The 17,861-nt window shown below is 35.5% G+C and overlaps 1 protein-coding gene across 1 annotated transcript in view; it reads right to left on the minus strand.

The window, feature by feature from the left end:
• The window catches only part of OTUD7A (OTU deubiquitinase 7A), a 430,692-nt gene that overhangs the window by 146,923 nt on the left and 265,908 nt on the right, over positions 1–17,861 (minus strand).

Below are 17,861 nucleotides of genomic sequence, written 5' to 3' on the forward strand. Positions count from 1 at the left end.
CTTGTAAGAAGAAGGGAAAGAATGAGGATATAGGGAGAGATTCAATATTAGTAAAAGAGTGGGGGGTGCTGATGAGGACAATTCACTGAAGCTGTGGGAGGAGAGGCTTCAAAGGAGCATTTAGGGCTTGTCTTGGTAAGAAAAGACTACCTATTGAGAGACAAGGTTGAAGGAGGAGAAAAGGGGGGGTATGTTGTCTGAGTCACGTAAGATAAGTTGTATGAGAGAAAAGATTTTCATTAAATGGCCTCAGTTTTTTTTCAGGTGAGAGGGTGGGGAAGGGTTGTGGTAGGGAACTAAATAAAATGGGAATGTTTGGAACAGCCATTGGGCTGAGTGGGATATGTAATTGAATAGAGGTGTAAAAGGATTACCTTGCTGCCTTGAGGGAACAGCTGACATGTAACATAAATTTTTAGCAGACTTGAGTATGATTTCATGATTTCCTTTAGTTCTACCCAGCATGCCAGATAGGATCTAAGTAACCCTCTGGAGAAAATGAAAGTGTTAAAGAAGACTTTGGAAGGGGAAGTGTCTGTATGGGGGGAGGGGGAGTGGCACTGTATGATGGCTCTCTGCAAATATATGAAAGATTGTCAGACGGAGGAAGATTTAGGCTAGTTTTGATTGGCCCCAGAGGTAAGAACTGGTACTAATGGATGAAAGATGCAAAGAGACAGATGTTGACTTCTATCAATCAGAACTTTTCAAAAGTAGAATGGGTTGCCTCCCTGTAGCAGCTAGCAGAAGAACAACTTCTCAGGGATGCTGAAGAGGGAATTTGGTCAGCCATGGCTTGTGCTGAGGCCCCCTCCAACTCTGTGTTGAGGATGTATGTGTAGGACAGGAGCCTTAGTAGATACTTGCATTTGAGCCTGGAATCATGTCTGGTATTTGAAGTGAGGGTAGAGAAAACACACTGTGAGGTAACCAACCCCTGGAGTGAGATGATATTGAGTCAAATCTCCCTTGCATCTGATCCTTTATATTCTGTCCCTATTTAGTCATAAATCTCCATGAAAGGGGAAAAAGGGATCCCTTAATTCCAAAGCAGGTCTGAAACTGTGTGAAGCAAGTTCTCAGCAGCGGATATCACATCTCAGAATGTTAAACAAGCATAAAGAGCAGCTGTGACTGCTTAGGACCAACTTGAGATAGCTACCTTCTCCCAGTTGTCATTCATTCTTTTTTTTTTTCTTTTTAAGCAACAAACATTTATTTTATTTTTTCCAGTTACATGTAAGGGGAGTTTACAACATTCATTTTCATAAGATTTAGAGTTCCAAATTTTTCTCCCTCCCTCCCTTTCCTCCCCCCTCCACAAGATCACAATCAGGTTATATATATACAATCCACAAGTGTTCTTTTTATCGGTTCTTTCTTTGGGGGTGTCATTCATTCTTTAAAAAGCCTATGCAAGCAAACCAACTGAGAGCATGCCCCATATGATAGACAATGAAAATCTTTTGAATTACACTAAAGGGAGAGGTTTTTAAGTATATCTTCAGAAGCTATTAACATCCCATTCCTAGCTAAAACTATTTTCTTCAGGGTAATGTCTAACCTGTGTCTGTAAAATCGGCAATATTGAGTTTATTTGCCTAATGTTGGCAAGAATTAATTGGTTGCCAATATTATCTGACATGTTTGGAAGAACTCTTGCTGATATGATGTAGGGTTTTTTGGTGATGTTAGCTGCATAATGTCAATATTGACTGGCTTGGTATTAAAAAAAATCACTTTTATGCTCAGCAGACATAACCCTGGTGGAAAGGGTAATACCATCTTAGTATCCAGTTGCAAACTCTTGTGGGTGTTTTTTTTCCGGGGCAATGGGGGTTAAGTGATTTTCCCAGGGTCACACAGCTAGTAAGTGTCAAGTGTCTGAGGCTGGATTTGAACTCAGGTACTCCTGAATCCAGGGCAGGTGCTTTATCCACTGTGCCACCTAACTGTCCCTTTGGTTTTTTTAACCAAGGAATATTTCATTAAAATATCTGAGGGTTTAAAACAGAAATTCTTGAATGAGCAAGCATTACTCTCAAAGAAATGCCTAAATCCCAAAGATCACTTATAGCTTAGAGTATGAGAACCCCTTTTTCCCTTACAAATATTGCTCTGGTATACTGCCCATGCTTGTTTAATTTATTTTTAGGGTGGAATTTTTGCAAATGCTGTCTATTTCAAGGAACATTTTTTCAATTAGAAAAATATATTTTAAAGTATAAACAAATATAGTTTGTATACAAATCTAGTTTTATATTAAAAATATGAACTACGCAATATGTATATATACCTCAATCTATAATTGTACCCTTTTAGTCTGCCTGCCTACCATGATTCATCTCTAGCCCAAATTTAACTGCAGGGTAAGAGCAGCAGCCCTCATGCCGATGGAACTGCTAATTAGGTGTACTGAAGCAATTAAGGCGTAAAAAACAGAGGAGGATGCTAAAAATCACCATGTTCTAATGGCAATGGTCATTGATGATTTATACTCAATCACTGAAAGTAAGGGCAAGCAACAGCTATTAAGAATAATTGTACTTAGAGAATGTAGAGAAGAAAGGAGCCTAACTTTTCCAATTATGAGACAGACCTAAGGAAACCATTTATAAAACAGGACTCATCATTTGAAAGTGCTTAGGAGAAAAATTTTGAATGCTATTGCCATTAGATTCTTTTCAGAGAGAGGATAGTATATCCCATCATTAATACTCAAGAGGTTAGGTAGGTTGGAGACATAAAGGGAGCCATACAGATAAAAATGAGTAAGAAATAAGAATAGAATTATGAAAAAACACAACTATTCTTCCACTGACCTAGGTACAATAATGCAGCTTTACAAATACTTTTCAAAACTCATGAGTGGGAAAATATTTTACTCATTAAATTTCTGATTGTCAGGGCAATGATTTCCCTTCTCTTCATCAATATTAATTCATTCATCCATTCATTCATTAAAAAAAATACATGCTTGGCTCTAAGGATACTTTCTTCTTCTGTCCTTATTACTAGATCATAATCACAAAATGTAAGTTAAAAAATAAAAGTAGTGAAAAGTTAAACTCAGGACTATGCTGCAAACTATATGGCAAGGATTTTCCAGGTTCCATGTACTGGAGCAGGGCCTTTTTGCCAAGTTTTACACAGGGCTCTGGAATGGAAATTTGTCACATACATAAACTTTCCTTCATTGTTGTTCGGTCATTTTTCAGTTGTGTCCAACTCTTCATGAACCCGTTTGGGGTTTTCTTGGCAAAGATACTAGACTGGTTTGCCTTTTCCTCCTCCAACTAATTTTTACAAATGAGGAAATGGAGGAAAATAAGGTTAAATGACTTGTTTACAGGTTACACAACTAGTAAGTGTCTGAGGCCAGGAAGATGAGTCATGCTGACTCCAGTACTCTATCCACTGGACTATCTAGCTGCTACCAAACATCTCTATCTTCCTAAATTGAGGTGTGTGGTTCAGTTCTAGAATAGTAATTTGGTTATTTCATTTTTAGTTTCATTACCAGTTTTACCTCTTGATGAATTGATTAGGTCAATTAGTTGGTCTCCTTGGTCTTGTCAGGGAATCCTAGCATCTCTGTTCCCTTAATTTAGTTTGGGATTGGATTAATCTGTAGGTTTCTAACCTCCTTTGGGATTTTATATTACCTATATATAAGGGCCACCTGAACACAGTAGGAAATTTTAAAAAATGGAATGGAGAGCAAAGGGCCTAGAGATTGCTTTATTGGCTAGTGCAGCTCCTATTAACTCTTAAAAGATGAGCCAGGATCAGACTCTGAATCTTCCATTGTACTATTTGTATCACTGTGGATAATTTCCTTAACTCCTCAGATTCCTCATCTTTAAAAACAATGGGTTTGGACTAAATTATCTTTAAAGGACATTCTGGTTTGAATTCTTATAATGTTAAAAGGGAGTGTTTGGGATTAGATTTTATCTGAATCATAACTAAAATTCTGTGATGTTGTGTGTGGGAACCAGATTATAATGTAATTGGAAAATATAGACCACAATAAATGAATATACAATAGAATATAGATAATGCTACTATGTGGTTTTCTAAGTCAATTTTTGGCCTACAGGTATCCTGCTGTATAACTTAGTGGCCTCAGTTCTATTGATACCATTGTGCTACATGGATTGATCCTAAATGGATAGATTAACATCCCTGCTCAGTTCTGTCCTATCTCTGCCCAAGTCACAATATAACTGGATGTCTCCTTATCTTGAGCTATCGTCTATAAAGTGCAATAAATCTACATGTATCACAGTTGGTGATGGAAAAATAAAATGATGACTCAAGAAATGGTAACTCAAGAAAGCTAAATTATCCTCTCAAAAAGGTGATTCTGGCCAAGCCCTAGAGATGTCTTCAAACAGAATATCTTGAAAATGGATGTGAGTAAGAGTAACTGGGCAAGGCATTGGAAAACTGTTTTGTCATCCATTGAAAGTGGGAATCTGTGATTTTACTCTGGGAATGTGACTAAATTGTTCTAAGTTCAAAGTCAAAAACAAGACATTGCTATGGCTACTGAAGGTCTCATTTTTTTTCCAGTGGTTAATTAGTATTTGAAATGAATGGTGAAAGTGAGAAAAATTTGCCTTATAATTGCATGCTTATTTAATTTGATTGAACCATCCAGAATTTAAAGGGAAGAGCAAGATGCAAGTGATTGTTAAACTGCAGGGAAGCTAGGGATTGAATATCAAGATAAAACTTTACAAGTTCTTTTCACTTTCCCCTTTAATCAAGCAAATTGTTAATGATAAGAGCCCACTTAATTAGTGCTTCAATGACTATGTATGGACCTGGTGGTAGACTATGTATGTCTGTGTGTAGAGGTTTATCATCAAAAGCCTGGCTACAAAACTATAGCTTCCCCCCCCCCCCAACTACAACAACTCATTTGCATTGGTGGAAAGGGTAATGAAATCAGAGTTTTTAAAGTAGGGAAGATGAATATGTTATGGAACTCAAATGATGCAACTTGAGAAATAATAAAATCTGCAGTCTGGGTTTTATGTCAATGGATCTGCAAATTAATCAATATCTACACTCTATCCAAGTGTATACATCATTATCCATCCATGACTTCTCATCTGGTGCAACTATTATCCAGTGTCCCAAAATTCTTCCCCGAAGTGTCCAATGTCTGTAGAGCTTGGGGTCATTTAAAAGCCCTGCACAATCTCCCAGAGGCATTCCATCCTACCTTCTTTTATAGATCAAACTAATTATCTTTCTGTAGTATCTGTCCAAAATAGGAATGCTAATGTAATGGACTAGCTGTGTGTTACCCATCAAATTCCGTATTATAGTCCAAGAAGAGATATTCTTCACCCACTTGGCTTCTTCTATCTAGTTATACCGAAGTCTTGTAAGTAATTATAAATCTCATTTAATAGGTGTAGGAATATATTCCAAGGCTTGAGGAAATAAACAGAATAGCACTTACAAAAAGGAGCGGCAGGAAGTTTTTTACAATCTAAAGGAATTCTTTTTTTTGAACTCTTTCTGGACATTCTCCATGAAAGTAGCAAACACTCATAGTGGGAACAAATCTCTATGTTTTATACCTTCTTTGTTATTAATTAATATCAGTATCATAAATGGGGGCAGCTAGGTGGCACAGTGCATAGAGCACTGGAGTTAGGAAGACATGCTTCAGGTACTTACTAGCTAAGTGACCTATGCAAGTCACTTAACTTAGCCCTGTTCATTTCAGTTTTCTCACCTGTAAAATGAGCCTACAGAGGGAACAGCAAACCACTCCAGTATCTTTGCCAAGAAAATCCTAAATTGATTCACAAAGATTTGGACACAACTGAAACTACTGAACAACAACAAAAAAGTCATAAATCAGTCAGATTGGAGCAGTTTTAATTTCATGCCATATATCCTCATTTTTGTTCTTTCTTTTAATTTGTTATCGGTTATTATCTTTTCCCTAACAAGTTAATGGCCTGACTGTAAACAGACAATTTAGAAATTACTCTCCCATCAACAATCAGTCATTTCCTGTCTGTTGAAAGGTAGTTTTTTTGGAGCTCCTAAGCTCCATTGTATTTGCAAATATAGAATTTTATTAGGGTGCTTTTGAAAATATAAACTCTCCATTTTCAGCCATTTCTCTAACTCTGAACAATTCATATCTTTCCAGCTGTTCTGTTCCTCAACTCCTTGGCCTTACAGAAGTAAGACTAACCACCCTTTCTGCTAGTGACTAATACTTTCATATTATGCCTTTGTTGTTATTTGTCTGTCCATATCAAAGGCACCATATAAGCATTCATTAAACTTCAAGTTCTTGTTATTTATTTGGCTCCTTGACAAATTCCATGGGCTCAGTGAAATGATTCTTCCTATTCCTATAGGGGATGGCTAATCTGGGCAAAAATACTTCCTTGACATTTTGCTGACAGTGGCTGGGCAGGGACTGATGATGACTTGTGAGGAATAGAGGGTAAATATAGTAGCTGGAGAATAAAAAGACCCAAATTTCCTTAACATACAAATGTTCCTGAAATCATTTGTCCTCTTCTACCCCTGGGATGCCCCCCAGACAGTTACCTAAGATGGTGAACTTTCACTTTCTCTCTACCATACATGCTTTGATGGTTCCCCTTTATGACTTCAAGTCCCTTTCAAAGGTGCCTTCTAGGTTCATTTTGACCTAATATTACCTGTACAAAAATAGAGGTGAATGCAACAGGTAGCATCTTTTTCTTGGTTCAGCATCCCCTAAAGATTGCATTGTCTTCAATGTTTAAAAGAAAACAAGCAGAGTCAATGAAGTGACTCCATAGGATTGGTTCAAGGTAAAGGTTTGTCTTTATTATCCTCCCCTCCCTCCAGGTATACTCATTCCTTCTGATGCCTTCATGTTATTCTATGGTTGTTGAAGTTCCCCTACTCTGCATCTTTCTCTACCATCCTATCAGAACCCGATTTTTAACTAAATTTAGAAAGTAATGAGTTAATGCTACATCCCTTTCATGGATCTGTCATTTCTTAGAGGACAAGGGCAATGCTTTAAACTGAAGGAATGAAATGCTACTGGAGACATGTTGGTGAAGTGGAAAGAACACTGGACCTTATGTCAGATGACCCGGGTGCTAATCCCAGGTCCCCCAATCTCTCACTTACTACCTTGGGCTTCACTTTCCTCACCTATAAGATAAGAGGATTGAACTATATGACCTCTAAGATCCCTTCCAGAAACAAATCTATTATCTCATAGTGGATTTTTTGGTTTTAAAGATGTGGTACTCCTCTAGTAAGTAGTAGATCTTTTTACTTGCTATCAGTAGTACATGCCCATTCAAATTGCTTTTTGAGTAGTAAATAATGCTTATCTATGGTTTTTCACCAGTGTGTTTTAAGAAAAGGCCTGGATTGATAAGACTATGTGGTTTGTAACTAGGGAACAGAGCAAAGATAACTGAATCACCTGTAAACTAATCCCATGACTGTTTCTGCTGAGGTCTTCTTTGCAGGATAAATGACAATGATGATTATAATGATGATAATGATGGTGATTATGGCAGCAATAACAATAATAGCAGATGCATAGATGGTCTGGTTTGCAAAGCAATTGCCGTGCTATTTCATTTAACACTTCCAAAATGATATAGGTAGGGTAAATCAGGCATTATGTTCCTTATGTTTCAGATGAGTAAACTGAGGCACAGAGAAGTGATGTAACTTGCCTAAGGTTTTACAGCTATTACATGACCAAATAGATTGTAACTCAGGTCTTTTGACTCCAAATATAATATTCTTTCCATTATGACATGACTATATTCCAAGTACAAAACACTTCAGAGGACTTCAAATATTAAAATTCTTTTATCTGAAGTGGCTGAAGTGGTGGTGCTGGTGCTGGTGGTGCTGGTGGTGCTGGAGGTGGTGGTGGTGGTGGTAGTGGTAGTAGTAGTAGTAGTAGTAGTAGTAGTAGTAGTAGTAGTAGTAGTAGTAGTCAACATCATAGTGTCTACTATGTGTCAGGCACTATCCTAAGAGCTCCATAAAAATTATCTCATTTGATCCTCACAACAACTCTGGGAGATAGGTACTATTATTATCCCTATTTTAGAGTTGAGGAAACTGGGAGAAACAGATTAAGTGACTTCTCAAAGGTCACATACATAGTAAGTGTCTGAGATAGGATTTGAACTCAGGTCTCCCTGATCTTAGGTCCAGTGTTCTATGTACTATGGCACTACTTCATTGTTCAGTAATGTCTAATGTTACCTCTTGAAAAACAAAAGAAAACATTACTACTAGAAAATCTGAAATATAAATGTGAATTAAATACTTTAGAAATTCTGATGGCATTTTTTAAACTCAAAGACATTTTCTATGGTCATATTTAAGGCTACATAACCATGTCTCCTCTATTTCTATCAGTTTCTGCATAGGAACTAAAAAACAATGTGGGCTAAACAAACAAAATTATCAAAGTGAACTATATCTCTTTACCCCACACAAATATCTTCTAGCACATTCTAAAGTGAAATGAAAATGGCATTGAGGTTATGTATAAATGATATTGACAGATAATGTAGCCCTTACTCATACTCATGTTTGCTTGATCAAGCAAATGAATCATATGCATATTTCTTCTTATTTTTTTTAGTGAGGCAATTGGGGTTAAGTGACTTGCCCAGGGTCACACAGATAGTAAGTGTTAAGTGTCTGAGGCCGAATTTGAACTCAGGTACTCCTGACTCCAGGGCCAATGCTCTATCCACTGCGCCACCTAGCTGCCCCATATGCATATTTCTAAATGATATTTATTTTAATCTCTGGGGGTTTAGGAAAATAGTAACTGGTATATAGGTGATGTTTTCATTTGTACTAACAAATAATTATAATAATTTTTATTTTATTTTATTATTTTTTATGGGGCAATGAGGTTAAAGTGATTTGCTCAGGGTCACACAGCTAGTAAGTGTCAAGTGTCTGAAGCCAGATTTGAACTCAGGTCCTCCTGAATCCAGGGTTGATGCTTTATCCACTGTGCCACCTACCTGTCCCCTAATTCTAAGAATTTTAAATATTAAGTTATTAGATTTTAATGTGCATATCATGAAAGTTTGCATGAAATTTCTAGATACTAAATTACAGAACAAAGTAAAGTATCCATCCTAATTTTCTAAATTATGAAATATTTCCTAATCTCTCACAAAGAACAAGATTAGACAAAGGAAAAATTGTGGTTAATATAAACATTTAGTCAAATTTTGTCCTTTTAGATATACTTATCCTAAGTGTAAGTTGGATATCTTATGCCTGGATATTTTTATCTGAATGAAGTATCTATTTAGAAGTAGATCACTTGAAAGAAATCCCTTAATGTTTGAGCAGCTTAGCCAAATACTGATACTTGTAGAGAAATGGTGGTAACTGTATAGTAGCAGTTATAAAAATGAAAATGTACAAATTGTTCACAGGTTCTGTTCTGTTTTGAGCTGTTGGCAACTCAAGAAACTTTTAATCAATGTCTTTTTGGTCTATTGCCATATTATTTCTTTTGAGAATTTTAAAAAGTGTTGGGGGCAGCTAGGTGGCACAGTGGATAAAGCACCTGCCCTGGAATCAGGAGGACCTGAATTCAAAATCCGGCCTCAGACACTTGACACTTACTAGTTGTGTGACCCTGGGCAAGTCACTTAACCCTCATTGCCTTGCCAAAAAAAAAAAAGTGTTAGCCAGGTAGCCAGATCACAAAATGGACAGCTGTCATATACAAATGAGATCATCACAAGTTCAGAGAACTTACATGGCTCTAGAGAAAAATATTAAAAAGGTTAGAATTTTTCATTCCATGATATATCAACTTTGTCCACTAACATGTTCCATTGCCAATGGTGCCAGGTTAACTGGCCCTGCTCTTTATTCCCACTGACCTCTGTCTACAATGACCCTTCCCTTCTGATAAACCAATGTCTGATTTCCTATCGGACTAAGCCTAAAACTTATAAGGAATAAGGACCCAAATTCACACGATGAGGATCATTATAACATTGGCCTAAGGGAAATACCATTTCAAATGACTCCATTAACCAATTCATAGGTGTTTGGTCATGTTCATTGGAAGTGGTAAGAATATTGCAAGCATGAGATTATGCCATCTTAAAAATTCAAATAACCAAGGGTCAACTTTAAACATAGTCAGATTTTAGGGAAATAGGTTTCAAAAATATAGAGGAAATAATGATATAATGTTAATGCTAATTTCTCTATAAGTGCTTAGGATTGAAAAGGAATGAGAGGTTTTAAAAAAATAAAATTCTTACCATACAAACACAAAGCATTCTAAAGATCAAAAAAAGGGGGTTATCTAAAGACACAAATGTGACTGCACAGATAACTCTCTTGTGAATTCAGTCAATGAAATAACACATCAAAAAGAATGAAATAGGGCCATTTAACATAGATAAATTTAAAGTATGGCATGAACTTCTAAGAATAGTGTCAGGAAGAATAAAGTCCTAAATATTCTGAGGCTTAGGAAAGTGGCTAGGACTAGAAAGGTACATTTTAAGTTATGGTTGGAACAAGAAGAATGAAGAAGATATCAATCAATTCCTTCAGAGAAGATGGTACAATGTTAGATTAACTTAACTGTTCAATTTCTGTTTTACTTCCATCTTCTCTATTAAGGAGAAAGACTTTAATACCCATAAGGACAGGGGAAAAACCCATGATTAAGATAAAATAGGTAATGTGATAGTAAAAAAAAATACCTAGCTCTCTTAAATGAGATTAATTGCATCTCAGGAAGGAGAAAAATATGATGACAGAACCACCATCAGTAATTTTTTTATTCTTTCTTTTCTTTTTGTGGGGCAATGAGGGTTAAGTGACTTGCCCAGGGTCACACAGCTAGTAAGTGTCAAGTGTCTGAGGCTGGATTTGAACTAAGGTCCTCCTGAATCCAAGGCCCATGCTTTATACACTATGCTACCTAGCTGCCCTCACCATCAGTAATTTTTGAAAGAATGGAAATAATTCTTCATGATTGTAAATAGAAAATTGTTGCCTCAACTTTGAAAAAGGGGGAAAAAAGATTCCAGAAAAAAAATAGACTGGTCAACTCAATGTCAATCCTCAGACAATATTTTAGGAGAAATTATTAGACATTTGGCTTGCCAATTGCTTGGGCTCCAGAAACCAATATGGGTTCCTTAAGAACAAGTCATAGTAATCTAACCGTACTCATTTTATCAATGTTTACTAAATTAGTAGATGACGGTTATCCCATAGACATAATGTATTTTGGTTTTACCAAGGCATTTGACAACAACTCTCACAATATCCTCATAAATAAATCTGTCAGCTCCCTGGATGTGGGAACCTTTATGGGAAAAGGAAAGGCTTCAGTTGGAAGCATCAGATATAAAGCAGCAAAATGGAATGGGGGGGGCGGCGTGGATGGTATTTGTTATCAAATTATTTCTCTGGGTTTCTTCTTGGTCCTGATCTTGAACAAAAGGACAAGCCAAGTAGTATTAACATTGTCATTCTTTCAGGAACACACACAAACATGAGATATACCCTCTCCCCCAACTCCCATCCTGAGTGTTTCTTAAACTGAGGAATGTTGCAGAGAATAAGCAAGCTGAAATATAAAGAAAGGAATTCACGACCCACAAAGGCCACCACAGTTACAGTGGACCATTTGAAATAACAATTGCGAAACAACTTTCTCTTATGCTCAAATCCTGTTGCTACAGAATAGAATGTCTAACGTTATTATGTAGCAACAGAGTATGAACACTAGCTTTGCCATCAACCTTATATTTACAGAACTTGCACAATCCTGGAAGGAATAGGGATGCCCAGGTGCTATTTTCTAGAGATACCATCTTAACATTACTTGGTGTCTCTGCTAAAGCTGTATCAGGGTTCACTGGGGATTTTTTTCTGTCTGCAGTTGAGAAATATTCGATAGAATGGTGGCTTTGTAGTGGTTTAACAACCCTAAAAGTACTGATTAATAAACTGATACCTAAAATTGGGAAGGATAGCTTATACACTACATAACAGAATAAAAATTAAAAAATATCAAGAGACTAAAATGATGAGTTTCAATGAAAAACCTGAAAGTGAACAGCTCAAATATAAAGTCTATCATTTAATCTTAATGAATAGCATGTTTAAAATATTTTGGTATATGTGGCCTTTTTATTTCTTACTGAACTCTCTGGGGTATATGATTAGCAGTGGAATTTCTGGGTCAAAAGTTATGGATATTTTAGTTAATTTCTTCAAATAATTCCAACTTTATTTCCAGAATATTTAGCCCAATTCACAGCACCACCAATAGTGCTTTAGTGTGCCTTTCTTTCTACAACCATTCCAGCATTGACTATTCACATCTTTTTTCATCTTTGTTAATTTGCTATTGATAAGGCAATGACTCAGTTATTTTTATTTGGATTATTCTTATTAGTGATTTGAAACCTCCTTTCATATGACTACTAAGTTTGCAATTCTTTGGAGAGATACTTGTTTATGTCCTTTGACAACTTACTGACTGAGAAACTGATTTTACTTGCATATAATTCTCTTAGTTATATTTTTGGCCAACAAACCTTCATCAGAGATACTTAATATATATTTTTAAAAGTCCACTCTTTCTCTTCTGATTTTTGTTGCATTGATATTGTTGTACAGAGGCTTTCAATTTCTTGTAATCAAAATTGCCTTTAAAAAATTATCTCGGTTGTTTGTTTGGTTAAGAATTCACTCCCTAGCTATAACAATGAGAATTCTAGTTCTATTCTAATTTTTTAAAATCTGTGAACTTTAATATTGAAGCCATCTATCTATTTTGAGTTTATTGTGGTATGTGTTGCAAAATGCTTATTTGAACATAATTTCTACATTACTTTTTGGTTTTTCCAATAATTGACAAATAAGTAATTCTTATAGGTAATTTATATTATTGCATTTATTGTACTGTGGGTTATTGCATTCCATTATTTATCATTCTTTCATGTTTAGTCTATTCCTTTTCTTTTTTCAAACAATACCAAGAAATTTTAGTGATTACCATCTTGAGGTCTAGAAGCACTATTTCTCATCCATGCCTTCTTTTTTCCCTTGATAGTCTATCTTTTTTGTTCCTCCAAATAAATTTTATTATCTTGTCGAGCTCTTTGAAATGTCCCATTGGTAGTTTGATTGCAATAGCACCAAATCTATAAATTAATTTAGTTTTTCATTTTTATTACATTGTCCCAACTTGGATAGAAGCACTAAATCTCTCTCCAGCTATTTGAGTTGTTGTTTTTTATTTCTTTAAGAAGTATTTTTGCAATTTTTCCCATACAAAAGTTGTGTCTTTTTGTAGATGAACTCCCAGATATTTTATGCATTTTGTAGTTATTTTTGAATGAGACGTCTTTTTCTATTACTCTCTTCTGGATTTTGTTATTACTATGTAGAAATGTTGTTGATTTTTATGGGCTTATTTTATATCTTGTTATTTTACTGAAGCTACTGTTTCAATTAAATTAACACTTTAAATACTTTTAAATTAAATTATATGTTCCCTTTGACCAGGAAATCCTACTTGTAGTATACCCCAATGAGGTTGGTCTTAAAAAGAAAAGTCATGTATAAAGCAAAATACTTATAGCACCACTTTTTGTAGTAGTAAAGAATGGGAAACAAAGTCTATGCCTATTATTCAGAGAATAGCCAAACAAATTGTGATACACAACAATGGAATATCACTGTACTGTATGAAACAATGAATATGATAAATGCAAAGAATCATGGGAAGACATATGAACTAATGGAGAATGAAGTTGACCCATATATAAATATATACAATGAATACAACAATGTGAATGTAAAGAACAACAACAACAATAAAAAAGAAAAATCCTAAATGCTGTGAAATTAAAATGATCAAGTTTAATCCCAAAGAAGAGTTAACAGAATGCACAACCCTTCCTTTTCTTTCCCAGAGGTCAGGGACAATAGGTGTGGACCATCAAACAGAATATAAGACCTGGTAATGTTTTGGTTAGTTTTTCTGAACTATTTCTTCTTCTTCTTTGTATTCTTTTAAAATAAGGAATGACTTTCTGGGAGAAAAGGGGGAGAGGAATACATTGGGAAATGTCAGTAATGTAAGAACAAAAGATATCAATAAAAATTCATTTAAACCCAGATATACAAGCACAGGGTGGAGAAATCAGGTCTAATCATTCAATAGAAAAAAAATAAAATAGTTGAATACAAACTCAAAATGAATGAAAGGTTCGTGATAACTGGTGAATAAAAACTAATGCAATAATAGGTTGCATTAGAAAGATAATTGGGGTCAGCTAGGTGGCGCAGTGGATAAAGCACCAGCCCTGGATTCAGGAGGAGCTCAGTTTAAATTTGGTCTCAGGCACTTGACACTAGGTGTGTGACTCTGGGCAAGTCACTTAACCCTCATCACCCCACAAAAATAAAAATAAAATAAAATTTAGGAAAAAAAGAAAGATAATTGTCCACTGGACTCTATACTCATTGGTTGATGAAATCTAGAGTATTCTGTTCCATTCTAGATTGCATAATTTTTCTGAAGGAAACTTGAATGTATCTAAATGAGGGATAAAGAAAAAAAAGGCATGGAAACTATATCACTTAAGAGCTTGTTGAAGGACCCTACCAAAGAAAAGATTTAGAGGATAAACAAAAACCATTTAAAATATCTAGAGGCAAGTCAGTTAGAGAAAGCATTAGATTTACTCCAGGACCAAAGAGTAGAACAAAAGCAATTTTTAAAAACCATTTTATTAAACATCTATTATCTGCCACACACTGTGTTAAGCAATTCACAAATATCTCATTTAATCCTCATAACAACCTGGGACATAGGTGCTACTATGAGTTACACTTTACTATTGAAGATACTGAGGAAGGACAGAGGTTGACTTGCCCAGAGTCATGCAGCTAGGAAGTACACTAGATTTGAACTTAAGTCTTCCTGACTCTAGTGCAAACACTCTATCCTCTGGGCCTCTCAGGTGTTTCTCTAGAGGTAGATTGCATCTGAAGAACTAACCATTAGAGTCATCCAATTATGAAATGGGACATCTTGTGAGTTATTGAACTCCTACATCAACTGATGGTCAGATCCCCCTCCTATAGGCACCAACACTTTGGGGAAAAGCCCAGGAAAGAAGCATCTGGATCATTGAATCCTGAAGAATGGAAATCATTCCTGAGTCTCTTGGCTTGTCTGTGTGAAGCTGGAAGAATCTGAGCCAAGACTGGTACTAAGGTCTGCTGATGAGAACTGACTTCCATTTATCACTAACACTCACATCTAAGGGTACATTCTGCTATATCGCTAGTGCCTAGTCAGAGCAGGAAAAACCAGGTAGTATGCATTATCTTTGTGTATCTCCCACTGCCTAACTCTAGGACTTTGTTTTATGAATCATCCCTCTTCATCTTGAATCCTCAATCTTTTCCTTTGGATTGGTCCTTTTTGCTTGACCTGTAAAAATGCTCAAGTCATCTTATCCTAAAAAAGCACCTCATTTCTTGATTCTTTAACCTCAAGCACATAACATTTTTGCACATCTTTCCTTCATTGTCATGTTTTATATTACTTAAATGGAGTCTTATTTCCTCTATGAATTTATAAGGGAGACACATTTCTTTTGTTTTTGTCAACAATGCACATAATAGGTACTCAGTATATGTCTATTAGACAAATGAATCCATTTCGGACATTAACTATAGGTTGGTAAAGGAAATGTTTATTTTTGTTGGGTGAGTGGTTACTTCCTGGAAACCCAGAAACTCCTAATCCTAAAAGTAAAAACCCTAACCCCTTTTAGAAAAAATAAAACCTCAAATATTGGTAAATCAAGACCTAAAAAATAGATGGATCTACCATCTTACCTACAAGAGCCCTAATGCCTTTAAATGAAAGTCAGGACTTACAAAAAGGACAATTAGGAGATGATCATTCACTTAACAAAAATCTTCATTGTTAGTTTTCTTTAAATAGCTAAGAACTAGTATGTGATTAAAACAAAGTTCAGTGAATCAAAATTCAAAGTATACACAAGCATATCAGAAATATTTTTTATTGTATAAATTGAGATATGCCCACTCATCAGCTCGAAATTCTAAGTGTAGCAGTTAATTAGCAGTGGCTAACCTTGCCTCTGAAGTATTGCATTTATTAACAATACAGTATATTTTAAAGGTACTATTGCTTTATTGGTCTCTGACTCCATTCATGAATCTGGTTACTATGCAGTCAACAATAAAATGAATCTGAATTAACAAGAGGTTAAAAAGGACTCATCCAGACACACTTTCAGTTGAATGGTTGAGCTAAGAGGAATATTTCAAAAGTCTTTTAGTCTCTTTTTCGTCAGTCATCATCTCAGGCTTCTACTCCATAATCAAGACACTTCCTTTCTGCTCCCTTAAAATAAACAAGCTAAGAATTTTCTCGAACTCTGTCACTTCAGATACAATGGGGGCTATTTAGGAGACCCTTCAAGGATTAAATCAGGAATGATCATGGCAATGATTCCCCACCTCAAGAGCTTAGCAAAGGGACACAGAGCCTCCACAGGAGGGAAGTGGGATTCAGCAGCAGGCTTTTAACCATTAAATTCCTGGGATTAACCATAGTCTTTAGTTATCATTTTCCTCATTACCATCCCCTCACCCTAGGTTCTTTAAGGGGCCCCAACAAGCTCTTTTTGGCTTAATGATTTAATTGAAACATCATAGTTAAACTGAGTAGCTATTTCATGAAGTAAAAAGTTTAATTAATTATAATACTAAATAATGCTTAATTTTAAATTGTGTTAAAAAATTAGGTTCACAGAAACATAAATTGCTTTTATCCTTCATATATACATATACATACATATGTATGTGTATGTGTATGTGTGTGTATATATATATATATATATATATATATATATATTTAATGACACTTAGGAAAGACATTTTTTTTCTTAATGGGTTTAGGGATCATTGTGACTTACAAAACTATAGTTTTCCTAAGTGTCATTTTAATTAAGTTAATCAAGATAGAACAAAAACAATAACTTCATTTATACAACAACAGCAAGAACACCACTATTTAGCACTTGAAAGTTTGGGGAAAGCTTTCCTCGCAAGAAGTCCAGTGAGATAGTGTGGAAGAGTAGAGTAGAACCTCTTGGACTGAGAGTCATGAAGACCTTGGTTCAAATCCTACCTCAGACATTTACTAGCTTTATGACCGTGGTTCAAATCAGTTAAACACTTTTTGCCTTGGTTTCTTTTATTTGAAAAAAAAATAGTGATTTGGACTTGATTGCCTCTAAGGTCCCTTCCCACTCTCAATCTACGATCCTAGGTAGGTGGTATAAACATTATTGTGACCATTTTACAGGTGAAGAAAATGAGGCCCTGAGAGGGTTAAATGACTTATCTAATACCACACAGCCAATGAGTGCCTAAAGCAAGATTCCAAACAAGTTACCTGACTTTAAAACTGGCACTTTCCTCACTACGCTTGAGTTCAATTGTTTTCCTTTTTAGTCATTTACTTTTAAATTCTAATATGCCATTATACTCCCAACCCTCCAAAAGAAGAAAAAAAAAATTACAAACCAAACAACATACCAGGTACAGAAGTTCACAATCATTTTTAGTCCAAAAAATCAAGGCTAAACAAATATTCACACACAAACACCATCAACAGCATCATCTTTCACTCATTAAAAAAACCCACATAGCTAATGATATCTGTTCTAAAATAATTCTACTGGCTGAATGTTATCTGCTGCTACTCATGAGTAATT

Source organism: Dromiciops gliroides, chromosome 2 (assembly GCF_019393635.1).
Source record: "Dromiciops gliroides isolate mDroGli1 chromosome 2, mDroGli1.pri, whole genome shotgun sequence".
Classification (NCBI taxonomy): Eukaryota; Metazoa; Chordata; class Mammalia; order Microbiotheria; family Microbiotheriidae; genus Dromiciops; species Dromiciops gliroides.